General features: G+C 40.3%; 1 long non-coding RNA gene across 1 annotated transcript; it reads left to right on the plus strand.

The window, feature by feature from the left end:
• The first annotated feature begins 12,740 nt into the window (after positions 1–12,740).
• LOC103472170 (uncharacterized) lies at positions 12,741–13,822 on the plus strand. The gene is made up of 3 exons (XR_534814.1): positions 12,741–12,812; positions 12,960–13,097; positions 13,740–13,822. It is a non-coding gene; the product is annotated as an uncharacterized LOC103472170 (long non-coding RNA).
• The last annotated feature ends 224 nt before the right edge of the window (positions 13,823–14,046 follow it).

Below are 14,046 nucleotides of genomic sequence, written 5' to 3' on the forward strand. Positions count from 1 at the left end.
AGGAACTGACTTTCATCTCCGATCACAACAAATGGCCTTTTCTTAAAAAACTGGATCCCCCACTCCGCTGTAGGTGTTCCAGTCCTCTAGGCAACACTGAACAGGTATGTCAGCCTTGATCACCTTTTATGATGGCCTCTCATTATGTGGGTTTCTGCTAATCATTCAGTGACAAGTTATCAGTAAATATATTTTCTATTAAGTTTGTAAAAGGAATAAATTAAACTTCTAAATGGAATTAAATTAAACTTCTAAATGGAATTAAAGCTGAATCAATGCTGTCATTGATTCAGCTTTTCACTGTCTTTTGAATTTTATACTTGAGAAAATAAATCAGTACATATATTAACAGATTACACTTGCAATTTTCCCTTTATTAAAATGTCAAGTATGTTTAATAATGTTAATGGTATAATTACTGCAGTCACAAATCTGAGGCAGTTCTAAATCTGTTGAAACAAATTATTTTTGTTTTCCCTTTATGTGTCATTTGTAGTTTTTGAAACATCCACACTTTAAAGCCATTTAAACTAATATGTTACATATTGTGGTATCAGGATTTTCATGCTCATCTCGCCATTCTTAATTTTGCAAATGTCCAGCGGTGTGGGAGGCGTGCATATCTAGTTTTCTGTCTGTAAAAACTTTTTTTTTTTTTTTGCCCTTCCAACAGGTGGGTTCAGCTGTCCACAAAGAAAATCAAAGCTGCTCCCTGTCAGCATCATTTTGTCTCATCTTGCCATTTCTTTCTTTTTCTTTTTCATTTATTTTTTTCGTCTCCCACCTATCCTCCACAGAGATGCCTACGAAGATGAAAGAAGCAGATGAGAACACAGAAAGAAAGCTTCGGTGTCTGTGTTCTTCACAGCTGACAAATGTCAATGTTGAGAAGAGCTGAATGTAAACACACAGAGGCACTATATTCATAATGTTCTCACAGCCTCTTTAAATTCGTCATGGCATAAAGCTTGGTGTCCTGCTTGGTGTTGTCTGAATGACTCTCACACACATGTCACGTTTCTATCTTCACCAGGACATTGACTTCCCTTGATTCTTCATTCGTTTCAATTGCCTAAAGGTCCCCGCATCCTCGGATGTGCTTCACTCCGCAGAGGTCTACGCGCTCTCAAAGTGGGCTCAAAGCAGGAGTCTGCTGGACTCGCCTGTGCAGGGGTAAGTGCTTCCAACCGCATGCTTTGTGTCGCACTGTAAACTTGCGAGGTGGGAAACGGTGATCACAGTCAGGTGTTTGATGGTTGTCCTGTTGGAAAAGAAGCGGAGCGAGTCGCCCAGCCTGTTCATAAAACTTGCTGATATCCATTCGGATAGCGAGAAATAAAGAAATATGTCACGACAATAAAAACACAACTGGCCAGTGGGCGCAGCTCACAGTGTGCCAGAGTGTGTGGGTGCCTTAACAACCGATCCTTACCATAAACCAGACTTGTACCCCAACCCTTTTCCCAAAAACAAAACACTTCTTCTTATGGAGCCTGGTCTTTGGACCACATAGAGAGCCTCAGGGGAGCAGTGGATGCTCACAATGTAGCATTTGTCGGAAAAATAGGGTTTGTAAGGTGAGAAATACACAACGGAGAGGGTGAGAAAGAAAAGAAAGACAGAGAGTGATGTTATCCTCCAACAAAAGTCATCTGGATTTTGGCTGAAAATTGGGATAGCAAAGTAGAAGAAAGGGTTAGCTAAAGGTCTGTCTCCTGAATAAAAACAGAAAGGGACATAAAAGGAAAAAAATTAGTGCGAGACAAAGTCTTCTCGCCTCAATCAGGCTGGTAAATAGTGTAATACCTCTTTTTAAATTAGTCACTAATAGGAGCACAATGATAGGACAACCACTTCAGTGCAGGAGAGTGAAGAGTAGCATAATGGAAGTGGGATTGGCTTTTTCACCAGCTGAACCTTGTGGCTTTTTTTCCCTATCCTTTTTTCAACAGAGGTCAAGGAGCAATTTCGCAATAAAGAACATTTTAAAACTGGCAGGCTTTGTATTTTGGGCTGCATTTGTCTGCACTGTTGCGTTGAAACAAGAAAGTCCTGGAATTTGCGTGTTCTTTCTGTGCAAGCAAAGGTTGTCTTCAGGTACTCCAGCTTCCTCCCACAGTCCAAAAATATGCATATTAGGTCAACCAGTCCCTCGAAATCGTGTGTATGAGGTGAGGTTGTGTGTATGGTTGTTTGTCCCGTGTGTCTCAGTGTTTCCATATGATGGACTGATGACATGTCCTGGGTGTGCTGTTTCTTTTGTCCGTTTTCACTACATCAGCTACAGGTAGCTTCTGAAATGATGGATGGATGGATGGATGGATGGATGGATGGATGGATGGATGGATGGATGGATGGATGGATGGATGGATGGATGGATGGATGGATGGATGGATGGATGGATGGATGGACTACGTCTGTCAATGTGAGATCAGTGACAGTTGAGAAGCATATCATTTTTTAAAGGGGAAGTGTTGAGTGTTTCCAGCAATGTTGTATCGTATCGTGTATAGTTACTTGATTATAGCATAATCAAATAACTCAAGTTACCATCAGTTCTAAAAATGCTGTATATGTGAAATATGACTTAGAAATTTGACTTTGTAATTTAGCGCCTTGAAATTGGGCTTCTGTCTCTTTAAGAAATACTTCACGCTCCAGAAGTCTTCATGACATTGCTCTTCTGTTAACCCTTTGACAATGTTTTTTTTATCCGGACTGTGCCTAGAAGCACAGTATAATGAGATCAGCAGTTACATCTGGTGTTTGCTAATTGCCGCTGGCTAGTCTGACGGAGCTGAGTGGGGGAGTGATACTCTGTGAAGCAGAAACTTGGAAGCTTGCAAACTGTAGCTCTGGCCAGGAGCTTCATCCTCAAAGGCAGCGCTCGGTCCGTCCAAGAGTTTTGCTTAGCTCAATGGCTTCCCTGGGAGATTAAAGGATTTCTCAAACGCGCATGAAAAAAATCAATGTAACACTCCAGGTATGACTTTTCTTTTTAAAATGAGGGTATAACAAGATGTAAAACTCAAAAAGGTTGATTTTATGTAATACTGCCCCTTCAAGGTGAACAGCTTTTTAGAAGAGATGGGATGGGTCTGCAGATAAATACATATAAAAAATGTCAAGGCACAAAAAGTATTTTCGTATTTCAATGTGTTTTGGTGTAATCCTTCCTCAGGGAGTCTAATAGCTAACAATGAATCATCAGTCCTTTTATAGAGAAAATCCATTAGTGTGAGTACTTTCTCCTTTTAGTCAGTTTTTGTCAGTGTAACTCCATTCTTAATGTCTAAATCCAGATCACCTTAGTAACAAAGACCAGCATAAGGCCTCTCTTAAAAAAAAAAAAAAAAAATCCTCTCACACAGCATATTCATCTTGAACCCACGACGACAAGCCATGTCCGAGCTGCCTCTGGCTATTCATAAATCATGAGTGGAGACAGTGATATCTGGCACAGCTGTGAGGTTTCACAAATGAAGCAGTCAGTATGGGACGAGGTGCTGTGCAGCATTCACGAAAACGCCACCATTAAAACCTTTGTCGGTTGTCTCCCCATGCCAATTTGACCCAAGTGCAGCATTCCTGTTGGTGGTCGAGGCAAAAGCAAAGGGTATCGTTTCCTCTTTTTAATCTTGCTACTGAATGGTTGTTCAAACCATGCATCATCACGACACCATACCCACAACCCATGAAGCTGAATTGCTTACCCTTTTACAAATCAGCTGCTTCAAGGTTGCAACTGCTTCAGTTGGTGAGTGAGGGTGGACTGAATTTCACGCCCCTCGACAACAACAGCCATTTCACAAAACATATGGAGACAACCACAAGGCACCTTAGTGTTTTCTGAAATAATCAATAGTCTACAGATGTGACCAAAGCCATGTCACAGAGTAAATAAGAGACAAAAAACACATAAAAAAGAACAAACAGCAAAAAAATAAAAATAAAAATTTACAGAAAGCTGTAAAATCCAAATATTCATTGAGTCTTGGGAAGTTTGATGTATGCAATGCATGGGGTCATTTGGACCTCACAAGCTTTTTACTCTGTGCACAGTCCAAATAGGTCCCACTGACCCCGCATTTGCTTTTACAAGGATTTTTTTTGTGTGTGTAGTTTCGGGAACTGACTTTCTGACTTTCGGGAACTGACCTGTTGTCTGATCATGACATTTGCCACGCTAAGATCACCGGAGGGTTAAAGCTAACACAATGTTTAAATGATAAACTCTTTTTGAGATACAACATCAGAAATAGCCAGAGAGGTAAACCATGGAATAGTTCTTCTTTTCAAGTCTTCATGAAACTCATTAATAGTGGTTAAACATAGATCTAACTCGGTATTGTATCACTTGCAATGACATGTACACGTATACACTTTTTTTGAAAGACGGAAGTTCCTTAGAATGTTATTTATACTTTAACTTCAATATATTTTGGGCTCTATGTGATATACTATACCACATAGCTGTAAAATAAACACGTGGGGAAAAAATTGATATACAAATATATAAATAATATATATCAATATACCCACGCAATAATATATATCAATCTACCCACACAGCCAAGGGCGACTGAGGCTGTGTGGGTAGAGTAGTAGTCGTCTTGCGATTAGAAGGTTGCAGGTTCAATTCCAGCTTCCTCCTGCCACATGTCGATGTGCCCCTGGGCAAGGCACCTAACCCCAAGTTGCCTACCGAGCTGCGTATCGGTGTATAAATGTGTGAACGTTTGTGAGTGCGAATGAGTGAATGTGATTCTAGTGTAAAGCACTGAGTGGTCATAAATGATCGGATAAAGCGCTATATAAGTTCAGTCCATTTACCATTTACACAGACAGACTGTCTACACAACACATTTCCTATGAAAATTAGCAACACCGCCTGCAAGTCTATGAATAACCAAAGGTCAAATGGCAAATCATGAGCAAAATGTCTGCCAATCCATTTAGCGACCATGTGGGCCTGCCCCACTTTATTATCTCATTTATTTATTTGTTTTTGACTCCAGGTTTATAAAAGTCTTCTGGAGCCGCTTGGAATATTGATAAATCATAAATGCCTGGATGTCTGCCCTTTCTGCCCGAGACCTCTTTAACAGACAGACATGCATCACCATGCATAACTCCACTCCTTCAAAAACACAATCATACATTACAAGCTGACTCACTTGTCACACTTGTGTGAGCCTGTGAGCACACACACAGTAAATAAATAAATAAAAAAGATGAAGAAGAGGGGCGAAATTGATCAGACCCTGCAATCCGCTTCCCTCATCCTCCTCTCATCTCACACTCCTACCTCTATATATCTTTAGCCATTTAATTAGCTGGACAGGCAATAAATTTAGCTTCTTATGTGCAGCTAACTAATTTATTTATTTGTTCCTTGGCGTTTTTTCAGCTCTACTGAGTCTGAGGACTAGACTTCATCATAAGGCAAGTTGCTTCTTCAGCCTTTTAAGGTCTGACTCATTGGTTAAGTGAGACAACAGAATCCTGTAACAACCCAAGTAGCTAATCTTCGATTTATAATCAAAAGAACATACTTTTTTTCTTTCTTTTTGCAGTTGTAAAATATTCTTTTCATCCATTCATCTTCTTCTGCTTATCCGGGGTTGGGTCATGGGGTCAGCAGCCTGAGTAGGGAGGCCCAGACTTCCCTCTCCCCAGCCACTTGGGCCAGCTCCTTCGGGGAAACCCCAGGGCGTTACCGGGCCAGCAAGAAACATAGTCCCTCCAGGACCTGGGTCTTCCCCGGGATCTCCTCCCAGTGGGACGTGTCCGGAACACCTCACTAGAGAGGCTTCCAGGAGGCATCCTGACCAGATTCCCGATCCACCTCAACTGGCTCCTCTCGACGTGAAGGAGCGGCTCTACTCCGAGTCCCTCACCCTAATTCTAAGGGAGACCACAGATGAGGGTAGAAACGTAGATCGACCAGTAAATCGAGAGCTTCGCTTTTTGACTCGGCTGTCTTCACCGCAACGGACTGGTACAGCACCCGATTCGCTGCAGACGCTGCACCAATCCGTCTGTCGATCTCCAGCTTCAGTTTTCCCTCATTCGTGAACAAGATCCCGTACAAGATGATTCTCTTCAGTTGTAGTGAAATGATCATTTCCAGGTCACACCGTGCCATTTGTGTGTGGCAAGCCTGATAGGAACACTGCCACATCAAGTCAGATCACTTTAAGCTAAATTAACTCTCCATGATCCCACTGCTAAAGGACACATGTGTCAACCAGTGGGATGCCCAGTGAAGTCACGGTTCTTGGCGTTTTTGCCCGTTCGCTGATCCAGGACAATGCTTTGTCAGCAGCCATCCTGCTGGATGTCACAGATTACATCACTACCGCCTTAATATCAGGGAGTTTGCTTAATCCTTACTCTAATTGAATCAGGATGGATTTGCAGTGCTTGTTACTATAGACATTGGTGCCAGTCAAAGGTACGTGAGTGGATGGGGATAAGCATGTGATAAATTTATTAGCACTTATCTCCAACTATTAGTTAGATTGGCAGAACTAAAGCATGGTGGACTCATTGAAGATGTCCTAATTAAATGCTTACAGTGTGACCAACATGCATCCTGATGTGACTGTAATTGGCCGCTCTGGCAAATGCTAGCTGTCTTTTACATAAAATGAAATCATTGTTATGTGACACGTGTAAAACGGATTAGCTTAAGTGAGTATTTGATTTTGTATGGCTGGTGGTTTGGGGTTGTTGTCCTCCTGCAATACGTACGGCTCCCTCTGTCCTAAATCTGTTTTAATCTATAACAAATTTTCTTCCATTACTGACCCATACTTTACTCTTTCTAACTTTAATCGCCCCACCAAAGAAATGCTTATCCTCAATATGAAGCATACAAAGAGGTTTGTAAATGGGGTTTCTGAAGTGTTAGTTCAAAACCACTGAGTTTTGAATGGTTTCCAGAAATACTGTTTTTGTCAGATCTGACCATTACAACTTCTAAAGCATTTTTTTTTTTTTTTGCTTTTCCATCGCTTCTTACCAACTTCTAATGGCATTTATTCAACAATGGTTCCCTTTTTTTGCCACTGATCCGTCAAAGGCCAGATTTTTTAAAGTACAATGCTAAAATAGCTGTCTAGTTGACAGATTCTCTAACAAGAGCTGTGGATGGCTGGAGCTCAGACAGATGAAGTCAATAGCCATGTCTTGGTAAATTTGCAGTTGTGTCCTCTGCTCTTTTCCTTTCCCATGATGAATTGAATGCTGCTTAGTGAGACTAAGTTCTTTTTGAGATTTTGAGTTTTGTACCCTAACCCTGCTTTTAGCTTCTCCACAATTTTATTCCCAAGATGTCCTGGGGATAAGACGTCTTAGTGTTTATGATGGCTTTTATTTATTAATGTCCTCTACCAAATGTTTGAGACGTTCACTAAACGGCTTAATTTATATTAATGGTATAAGTTGTGGGGGATTGTAGTACTTTGTGTTAATCTTGTACATAAAATTCAAAAATGTAATTCACTAACTTAAGTAGTTGTACAGAGGAGACAAAATGTGACAAGGTTCATGGGTAGTGAATGACTTCAGAAGGCACTGCAATATTATATAACAGGGCTATCAGATTTGGCCAAAGTAGGAACAGAAACTTAATTGCCCAGTGAAGGATAAGCTGCTGTAAAAAAGGATGAAGTGAAACGTAGACAGACTGTTTCCTCAGCCCTCATTTACACGGCTATGACAAGTTTCTACAGTACTACATTTTAAAGCTTAAATGTTATTCAACGTACATCCTGTGAGTTACAGTCCTAATAGTTCTCTGGGTGTCTATCACTGTGAAACCGAAGTTCAACAGATTCAAGACAGAGCCTGCTTACTGAGAACTATAACTTTATAATTTAAGGTCTACAAAATGTTTCTAACATATGTATTTAACTCAGTTCTTGGATGTCCACCTGTAACTGTTTGCATTTACAAGATTAGTTAACTAACACAAATATGATTCTGGAGGAAAATGTCTTTCTCGTTAGTTTGGCTTCTCTGCTTCTGGTCTGTTTTTACTGATTATAAATCCTATGAGCTGCTGCCCCCTCTCCATTGCTAAATGATTCCTGAACTTCTGTTTTTACATCATCTGACATTTTTTACGTGCTAAAAACAGTTGGCAGTTCAAACACTCCATCACACAGAATGTGGAGCACACTGCATTCTTGATGTAGCCTGGAGGACCTCTCCAAGACACCAGAGACCATTCACATTAAGGCACATTTTTAATGTACAACTTTTATTTTTTATTTTTGTTTTTCTGTCACGTCACATTAAACATTAGGGGGTGGACTCGCCCATAACAAATGATTTAGTGCTTAGTAATGAGCCAAGATATGACAATGGATCAACAAGGAATATTGTTTTTTATCTAAAAAGTTTTCCATGTGATGAAGTAATTCCTTAGAAGGGAAACTACAATAAAATATTCACAAAGGACGGCTGAAAGTGTTTTAAAATTTGATTTGCGTTCAGAGAAAGTGGCATGAAGGCACTGCTAGCTGGAACTTAAGCAACAGTGAAGACGATGGATCCTCTTTTACATGTAAATTAAGACAAGTCTGTGAGATAGAAACTGGAAAGGGAGCATCTCTCATCCATGGGTCAGTCTTCCTGTGAAGTCTTCCTCCATGAAGTGAATGTAGAGACATAAAGAAACACACAACGGTGACGTTCAAGCAAAGTGGCAGCACAAGGTCAAATACATGCATCCTCTCAATTCTTCAGAAGTGCACCCAGATCCCATTCAAATTCTTTGCAGAGCAGATTTTTAGAACAAGATTTCTTTTTTTTTTAATCCCCTAAAAAAAATACACTCATCCCAACTGAAGGAGTAGAACCTTTATCTTAATGAAATCTATCCCCGTTACTCATCTCCCTTTATACTTGTCTGTATCTTGAAGAAGCGACCTGTGTTGTTTATTTCTTTTAGGATGTGACTGACAGGGCAAAAAGTAACCTTTACCCTAAATTCCGATACTCTTTGTAAAGGAGTTTTTTCTGTTTTCCAAAGAAATCCCTAATCTGACCACTTTCTGTGTTCGATCTAGCCTCTTCCAAAGTTCTAAATGCACAACGCAACACTGAGACTTTGCGTTGTTATGAATGTGAGCGGGCCGGCCGCAGCACTCCCGAATAAATGTCATGTTTGTGTCTGCGTATTCTCATAACTTCTGGAGCCTGTGCAGGGCACACAAACACGGCGGCCGGCTCGCCGTGCACGCCCTCCGATCTGCCGAGAATTCCAAATGAACATAATTGGCCGAGGCGAAAACATTTAAATGATGATGAGCAGATGGCATCGTTCGCTCGGGCCGCATAACGAGGGAGGGGTGCTGGAAAAATAACAGGTGAAACTTCAGAAATCATCCTCTTAACTCAGGACATCACAGCAATAATCAGATGTAAATTACCCAGCCAAATAAATCTTTGATTAGCTTTCATTGCATGCTGTTTCTGTTGTCTGTGGCCTGCTAGTGGTTTTTGAAAACACCGTAGCATCCCATTGTTTGTGAGAGGGCCCGCTAATTGACTGAGACGCTAATATAGACACGTTTGTTCCTCGCAGCGCTCACTCACACATCTTCTAAATCCAACTACAATAACTCGCCTGAGCTAATACTATAATAAATCTTTGGCAAACATAATGACAAATGCATTACACATAGCCCTAAATCATGTAATAACACTCGGATGGTGGGATAAAATAGCAGAGCTCCGAATACTAATCATGTTTGCAAAGGTTGGCAGGTAAGCCATCTTTTTTTTTTCTTTTTTTTTTCCTGGGCTCTGCTAATTAAAACCGGCACCACTGGGAAGGGGGAGGGAAGGGAGCGGCAACACACACACTAATGTAGCTATGGGCTTGAACAGATGCTATGCTTTGATGAGCACAAAGTTTAGCCAATCTTACGCTGTCTTGGTCACTAAGAGAGTTATGTGCCGGCAATTACCCGAAGGTATTTGACAGATTTTATCTAAAACCACAAAGTAGTGCAACAACATCTAAAAGAATAATGGATGCTTTGGCGTGATAATCTCGATGCCATTTTTGTTTTTTTGTTGTTTTTTTCTCTTGAAAGTGATTAAGCTCTGTTTGCCTCGGGATATTTTGTTCCCTATTTTGATTTCCAGTTTCTGAGGTCTAAGCATTGAACATGTCTAACTTTTCTTCAGAGAGAGCAATTTCATGCTCGTGCCATGCTGGACATTACAAAAGCTTATGGATTCACTCAATTCTCTGAAGGTATTAATTGAAAGGTGCAATTAGTACCGTGGAGTGATGAAAATGATGAGCTTTTTCTCTCAAACACATTGCCCAGCTTCAGGGAAATCATTTTCTCAACTATCAAGTGAAATGTACGAAGGCTTGTGGATAACAGAAGAATACATATATAAAATATTAAACCGTAATATCTGAAATTTATGAAAATATAACAAAAGAATATTGGCTTTGGATATTCTCAAAAATAAAGTTTTGTTCTTTAATTGCAGTAAACCCAATGAGTTTCCAGACCGAATGATTGCTTGTGAAATATTATCATGACTTAGAGACTTACTAAACAAAAAAGGAGGCTACTTCATAAAGACAGCCAACTAAGAATGAGGAAACGGTTTCCCCGAGGTCCTTACAGACTAAACAACACCTTCATTCCTGGATAATTGGGATTGTTTAAATGTGGTGCACAAATTTCACTTCCCAGTGTAGATTTCTTGGACACTGGAATATCAAAAGTTGTGAAATTACTTTGAGGTTTATGCACATTCTTAAAATTAAGAGTGTAATAGTTCAAGAAGACCCAGTTGTATGGGTTAAGACTCTTAACCCATACAACTGGTTCAAGACCCAGTTGTAACCATGACAACTGGACAATATCTTTGTGGGTACACATGTGTGTACCTGTATGTAAAAGTAGACCATGTTAGAGTAAATACTGCCAAATAATGAAGAGGAACTATGACATATTTTCAGGGTAATCCAGCAAAATCGGATAATATACAAATGTTCCATGTATGTTAACTTGCAGTCTTTGGGAGAGATTAAAAATATAGTTGTTTGAAAGATTCTGATGACCACAACGTCTATATGCTTGGTCAAATAAGTATATTCTTCAAATTAATATTCTCTTGTAATTAATAAATATACTCTTGCAATTAGGACAGTACAATATTAATTTATGTCTTATACAAAAAGGGTGCTAGGCTGTGCTGCCAATCCGCCGATATCAAGACACAGACTTGATATCGGCGGATTGGCAGTTGTGGAGGAAGAAAAAGACAAAGTAGCACAGCTGTATAATTCTGCTCTGCAATGGTAGAGTGATGTAGCACATTGCAATTCTGAACGGCTCATTGAATGAGATATTTTCAGACTCGGGCAACCCCAAGAAAATTGTCTGTCACTCCAAAACAGGCTTTAGCGCTACAGAGGCATGGACTCCAATTGACCTCTGAGAGTCTGCATGGGTATCTGGGCCCAAGCCGTCATTGAGAGATCCTCTGTAATTGGTGAAGGGGAGCCTCCGTGCCCGACTTGTCTCGCAGTTTGTCCAGCACAGCCTCTAGACGCTCTTGCTGAGGATCTAGAATCTTTAGTTGCCAAGTCAACACTGAAAGCACATTGTTATTCAACAGTTGTTGTTTTTTCCTTTTTCTTTAACATTTTTATTTTTCAGGTAGGAAATTCTGGACTGCTGAAAGAGTTCACTGCCTTCAGGGTGATAGGTTCCAGAAACTTGTACTTTCGCGCTGCAGCCACACATGTCAATAGGTCAACTTTGCTTAGAAAGAAAAAGAAAGAGACAGATTTAAATTATAGATTGTTTGGTCAGAAGTTGTCAAAGAAAGTTATAACTAATGGAGTCTACAATAGAGATTGGCTCTCTGTAGTAGACTCCATATTCTTGAGAAAAATTCCTATCAAAACCTGTCACTAAAGCTGCGTCCACATTGTTTGCAATTGTGCCATATGTGTTGGCGTATTGACAAATGTGTCCTCTCTGTGAATAGGCATGAGGCGCAATTTGTTGAAACATCAACTCCAGGCTTCACTTTTGACGTTTCTGTGTTTTCTATTGTCTTTTTGTATTGGGGTGTATTGAGATGAAGGGTGTAGAATTCATAATATTCTGCGGTGTTGTGGCTGGATAGAGCAAAGATCTGTAGATGATAGTTGAAGTTTAAGATTGAGCACAAGAGGCCAGAAAAATTATCATCAGACTGCCCTCTGTTGAAGCGTTCAACTCTCTCTCAAAGAGAGCCGTTCTTCATCGTAAGGGAGGAGCTACAGAGATAGAGAGTGAGAAAAATGAGTGAGAGAGGCAGAGAGAGATATAGAGACAGAGTGCCTTTTTTCGGTTTGGCTGCTCAGCTCTTACTCTTTCAGCAGCTCCACTGAGCTGAGTCCACTCTGCTAGCGCCAGAACTTTGTTTTGATTAGCCTGGCAGCCTTGTGGCCAATCACGGGTGAGGATATGGGATCATACCATTATGTGAAAACAGAGAGGGGAACAGATACAACAGTCAGGTTAGTCCATCTGCTAGTGAAAAGATAGCGGTGAGGAGAAGAGTGTGTCGCAGAAACCGGTAAATATAATTTACACTTGTAAGAGGAGCAGCATCTGTCTGAAGATATTTTATAATTATAAATTATTATTATGGGTCTCTACGGTGGACAATGGCTGCTTTCACAACAGAACAAATTACGCAGTGCGTCTTCCAGAAGGTTAATCTATGACTTAACTGGCCAGGCTACAGCAAAATGTCAACCAAAGCTTTATCAGGTAGGTGTTCATAATGTTATATGCGGTGATACCTTCATGGGGACAGGACCCAAAAAATAAGTTATCTACTGAGGAAGACTGCTCTGGGATTTTTGTGCTACTTTGATGCTCCCTCATTAGCATTTTTTTTTCCTTTCCACATAACAGTGAGGATCTTTGGATGATTGACACAGCCAACGCACAAAAAGAAGAAAACACTTTTAAAGATGTGTGTTTCAGCACTATAACTAGAAAAAAGAAAAAGAAAAAAATCCCAAAGAAGGCACAACCACAGTGGGTGCTATGGTAAGGCATTTTTATAACTCATAAAAACAAACGCTTTCATCTTCAAAAAAAGGCACTCGGATTCACTTTTGAAAGTCGGTGGCAGCTAATTTGATTATTATTATTATTATTATTATTATTATTATTATTATTATTATTATTATTATTATTATTATTATTATTTTGCAGTAACTTTTGAGCAAGTTCTTCAAAAATAAACTTTATCTCATCATCGTTTCTTTAAATTGTGCTGCATGTGACGAGCAGCAGCTTTGGCAGCGCTTCTGCGTTAGTATATCTTTTTCCAGCTTGTCGATCTGTTCGTCCCAGAGACACTTTACAGTTCATGCAAGAAGTGTGCACTCCTGAAAGATTCTAATTACTGAGCGTCAATGATCCAGAGCAGCACCACCTACCGTCAGTGTCATTTGCCTTCTAGCTATTAAGTATTCAGATTAACAATCAGCACCACAGGAGACTGCTTGTTGCTATGGTCATTTATTGCAAATGTAGAATATACCATACTTGTGTGTGTGTGTGTGTGTGTGTACATCTTTAAGCGGTGTCACATGTCCCATTTAGACATATGTCTATTCTTTTTTAGTTGTTGTTCTGCCTTTGTTTCCACTGCTCATCAATGCCCCTATCCTTTTATTTTCCCAGCCTGTCCTTGGGCCATTCAATTACTGACTGCACTTTCTTCCCACTAACACGAAGTTGAAAGTGGAGGACCACCCCACATGAAAAGAGCCCGAGTCATCAAGGCACAGGTCAGTCCCGTAAATTTTATTAAACCTGCACTTAAGGCTTCGTTCACCGTTGGGGGGTGGGAGGGAGCCTGAAGAAAGGAGGGCAAAAATCTGTGCCACTGGGTGAGAGGAAGGTGGGGCGGAGTGACGGATGGCGGCATTCACTCGGATATCTGCTTTCCTCCATGTGAATTTAGGGACTAGACGTTGCCTTGGTAACC

The sequence above is a fragment of the Poecilia reticulata genome, linkage group LG11, assembly GCF_000633615.1.
Source record: "Poecilia reticulata strain Guanapo linkage group LG11, Guppy_female_1.0+MT, whole genome shotgun sequence".
NCBI lineage: Eukaryota > Metazoa > Chordata > Actinopteri > Cyprinodontiformes > Poeciliidae > Poecilia > Poecilia reticulata.